Source organism: Canis lupus, chromosome 12 (assembly GCF_011100685.1).
Source record: "Canis lupus familiaris isolate Mischka breed German Shepherd chromosome 12, alternate assembly UU_Cfam_GSD_1.0, whole genome shotgun sequence".
In the NCBI taxonomy this organism is placed as follows: domain Eukaryota; kingdom Metazoa; phylum Chordata; class Mammalia; order Carnivora; family Canidae; genus Canis; species Canis lupus.
In genome coordinates, this window is record NC_049233.1 from 40,012,107 (window position 1) to 40,016,968 (window position 4,862).

Genomic DNA, 4,862 nt, shown 5'->3' on the forward strand with positions numbered 1-4,862 from the left:
CTAAAATGCAGTTTCCTTAAACTAAAAAGTAATAATTGAACAAGATCATATTGGTCATCTATAAAGTGTTTCTCCCCTTATAACTTATTCATTGTATTATAGATCTCAGTACTCTGGGATAATAACAAATCCATATAAAGATTCTCTACATATATATGTGATGTTTCCATTCTCAACTTTGCTGGCAGATATGCATAATTGTCCACATTCAAATGTTCAGATGGTCCCCTGGTACTTATGAACTGATGTTAAAGAATATAGAAGTTGAGATACGTTCGTTAGATTACTCCTTTCTGCCCCCTGGATGCCACCGAGTAAGCATCGTTAAAGTCTCCCCTCCCACCGCGGTCATGTCTAAGTCAGAGTCTCCCAAAGAGCCCGAGCAGCTGCTGAAGCTCTTCATCGGATGTTTGAGCTTCCAAACAACCGATGAGAGTCTGAGGAGCCATTTTGAGCAATAGGGGATGCTTACGGATTGTGTGGTAATGAGAGACCCCAACACCAAGCGCTCCAGAGGCTTTGGGTTCGTCCCATGCGCCACTGTGGAGGAGGTGGACGCGGCCACGAACATTGGGCCGCCGAAGGAAGAGTCGTGGAACCAAAGAGGGCTGTCTCCCCAGACGATTCTCAAAGACCCGGTGCCCACTTAACTGTGAAAAAGATTTTTGTTGGTGGCATTAAAGAAGACACTGAAGAACATCATCTAAGAGATTATTTTGAACGGTATGGGAAAATTGAAGTGATTGAGATCATGACTGACCAAGGCAGTGGCAAAAAGAGAGGTTTTGCTTTTGTGACCTTTGAAGACCATGACTCTGTAGACAAGATTGTCATTCAAAAATACCATCCTGTGAATTGGCCACAACTGTGAAGTAAGGAAAGCCCTATGGAAGCAAGAGATGGCTAGAGCTTCATCCAGCCAAAGAGGCTAAAGTGGTTCTGGAAACTTTGGTGGTGGTTGTGGAGGTGGTTTTGGTGGGAATGACAACTTTGGTCGTGGAAGGAACTTCAGTGGTCTGGGTGGCTTCGGTGGCAGTTGAGGTGGTGGTGGATATGGTGGCAGTGGGGATGGCTATAACGGATTTGGTAATGACGGTAGCAACTTTGGAGGTGGCGGAAGCTGTAACGATTTTGGCAATTACAACAATCAATCCTCAAATTTTGGAGCCATGAAAGGAGGAAATTTTGGAGGCAGAAGCTCTGGCCCCTATGGTGGTGGAGGCCAATACTTTGCCAAACCACGAAACCAAGGTGGCTATGGTGGTTCCAGCAGCAGCAGCAGCTATGGCAGTGGCAGAAGGTTTTAATTACTGCCAGGAAACAAAGCTTAGCAGGAGAGGAGAACCAGAGAAGTGACAGGGAAGCTACAGGTTACAACAGATTTGTGAACTCAGCCAAGCAGGGCAGTGGCCTAGTTGCTACAAAGAAGACATGTTTTAGACAATACTCATGTGTATGGGCAAAAAACTCGAGGACTGTATTTGTGAATAATTGTATAACAGGTTATTTTAGTTTCTGTTCTGTGGAAAGTGTAAAGCATTCCAACAAAGAGTTTTAATGTAGTTTTTTTTTTTTTTGCACCCATGCTGTCGATTGCTAAATGTAATAGTCTGATCATGACGCTGAATAAATGTGTCTTAAAAAAAAAAAAAAGAATATAGAAGTTACTTCAGAAAAGAGAACTATAAACTTAATATTAGAAAATTCTCCAGTTTTTCGATCTTTATCAATATACAATCATTATGGGTCATCTTCATGTGTGGGCTTCTCAAATACAGAGAGGCACAAAGCAGTATGTTCACCCCTTCTGGAAGCAACAAAGGACATAAAGCTTATTGACAATCTCTTGTATCTAACCACATACTAGAAAACCTAGTTCATCTCAGATTAATTTTCTAAGACTTAAAATAACAATATACTCTAAAAAATAATCCAGCCCAATAATCCTTGGGGAAAAAACACAGTAAAGAAATGGTTAATTCTTAGAAATATACCCTGTTAATGAAGACTGCAGTGGGCAATAAAACACTTATCTTTTTAAATGCTAAAATATTCTAAGAAATCTTGATTTACTCTTCTAAGACATAGCTCCAAAATATTAAGCAAAATTTTAGTTTTTAGAGAGTCAGAAAAAATAAACTGAAATATAACGTTGTCTATGATTTCTTTAAAAATGTATGTGAAATCAAACTTAGAAGCTTTCTTCTTGGGGCACCTGGGTGGCTCAGTTGGTTAACCAACTGCCTTCAGCTCAGGTCATGATTCCAGGGTCCTAGGATCAAGCCCCGTATCAGGCTCTCTGCTTCTCCCTCTCTCTGCCTGCGATTCTCCTTGCTGTATGCAGTCTCTCTCTCCCTCTCTCTCTCAATCTCTGTCAAATAAATAATTTTTTAAAAAAGAAGTTTTCTTTTTTCCATTAAAAAGGGGAATAGGCAAGGAAAATAATATATGTGAGAAATTAAGCAATCCAAAATAGGTATTATATAATTGTGTTTATTATAGCTGGCCAATTTGTTGGAATGTGTCACTCTGAGAGGGAACATTTTTAATCTCCTACTGCCATCTTATGTAATGTCTTGTCATTGCACAATACAAAACGAGGAATATACATTTAGGAAAAGCAAGAGAACTTTCTAGAAATTGTATAACAATTCACATTTCTCTCATAAAAATTAAATATCTATTGTTCTATCACCTATCTATTCGTAATAAGATTTATTAAAGTTTGGTCACTGAGCAATTATTAATAATTCCTTTCCTATTAATTTCTTAAACTTCCTATTCTGACCACACTTACTATTTCTTATATATAGTTTATTGTAATGAAACACAAAAGCTGGACATTAAAAGGTATAACAATAAAACAGAAACAAAGCACAATTCTATTCATTTTATTGTTATTTTGTTTGATTTTCACAGTTCTATGTTGTTTTTTTAAGATATTATTTATTTATTCATGAGAGACACACACAGAGAGAGAGGCAGAGACACAGGCAGAGGGAGAAGCAAGCTCCCTGTGGGGAGCCGATGTGGGACTATATCCCAGGACTCTGGGATCACACCCTGAGCCGAAGGCAGACATTCAACCACTGAGCCACCCAGACGTCCCTCACAGTTTTACTTTTTAAAGCAAAGAAATTCAACAATCTTTCTTACAGAAGTTTACCCTAAAACCATAAGTCATAATTATAACTTTATTTATTTATTTATTGGAGAGAAAAAGAGGAGAGAGAGGGCACAAGTAGGGTAGGGACGGGGAGTGGTAGAAGGAGAAGCAGACTCCCCACTGATCAGGGAGCTCGATGCTCCAGGACCCTGAGATCAAGACCTAAGCTGAAAGCAAATGCTTAACTGACTAAGCCACCCAGGCACCCTTAGAATTTTCATTTAAGGTGCCAATTTAAACACATGCCAGTGTTTAAAAATCATAATTGAAGTAGGCAAATTTGTATTTATTTTTCTATGAATTCTAACAACTGTTTTTAAAACATATCTCTAGTCAATTACCATTCAAAAGACCATAATATGACACATTGTAGAAAGCTGTCAGTAGGAGAGTCTCCTCCTTGATTATTTAATACCAACATCCCAACTATTAGAGAAAATAAATCAATTAAGAATGTACTCATCAATGAATAACTAAAACAATACCAAAAAAAAAACCAAACAAACAACAAAACCATAGTATCAACTGACAATGGCTTAAACAAATAAAAGTTCATCTCCACAAGAAGGAGTGTGTTGCCTTTGATTCTGTTTCTCAAAAGTGTCATCAATTACTAAGGTTCTTCTCAGCTTTCCATTCCACCACCCTTAGAACACTGCCCTTTGTCCTCATGTTTGTCATTTCATGGTCATAAAATGGTTGTTATTGTTCCAGACAGTAAATCAATGTCAAGGCTAGAGCAAAATGAAAAAAAAAAAAAAAAAAAAAAAAGGAAAGCAAGAGCCAGATGCATTTATCCTCATATTATTGTTATGAGGATATATTATTGCCCATTTCTAGCCACAAAGGAAGCTGAGAGAAAGAATACTTAGTTCAGCACAGGTCACTGTGAACAAACTTAGCAAGATTAGGGAGAAATGGATGGTGGGAAAGAACAAATAATGTCTGCCACAAGGAATGAGATTAAATGGATTTATAATTAAGACTTTCTGTCCAGATGGTAGGTTAAGCTGTAGGAAGAAGCATCCCTCTCTTCCAAACACATATTAATGCTAGGTCACATGTTAGGGAAGATATATATTAGCAGAGCTTAAAGCAAGTAAAAGAAATGTTCAAGTGCCATACACAAAGAAAGCCAGTAATAATGTCTGGAAGCTGAAGATTCCACAGAGGTAACTGGAATGCTTATACCTAAAAGGCAGAAGTAAAGATACTAGACCCAATGCACATGTAACAGCTGCAACCAGACCTGTAAGGTAAGGTCTGGCCAGGAGAATACCTCCCACCAATGTAAGGACCCACACAAATATGGGCAGTGTACCCTAGCCCAAATTAGTCTTTTGCATGAAACAGAGCACCTGACCTGTGTTGCATGCAGATGTTGAGACTGAATTCTCATATAACTCACCCAGAATAAAAAAAATTCAAGGAGAGAAACTAATGGAAATGGTCTAGAACAGGTTAACCCTGTAGTATAACTGGCAACCAGAAAACCTTCAAAGGGACATAGCACATAGAAGATAATTTCTACATAAGATGAAGCTGCTGGCAAATAAGGAAAAGCACAAAAAGAAACACAAGTGGCACAACAAATGGGAGAAATCATCCCCAGGGATCCATCCATCCACACCAGAGCAATTTCAAAGGGTCTATTCCAAATCAGTCTTTGTAAGACTCTTTCAACTTTAACGGATAA

At 38.4% G+C, this 4,862-nt stretch overlaps 1 pseudogene; it reads left to right on the top strand.

Annotated features, from left to right (window-relative positions):
- The first annotated feature begins 350 nt into the window (after positions 1-350).
- Positions 351-1,307, top strand: LOC106559590 (annotated as a pseudogene).
- Positions 1,308-4,862: the final 3,555 nt, after the last annotated feature.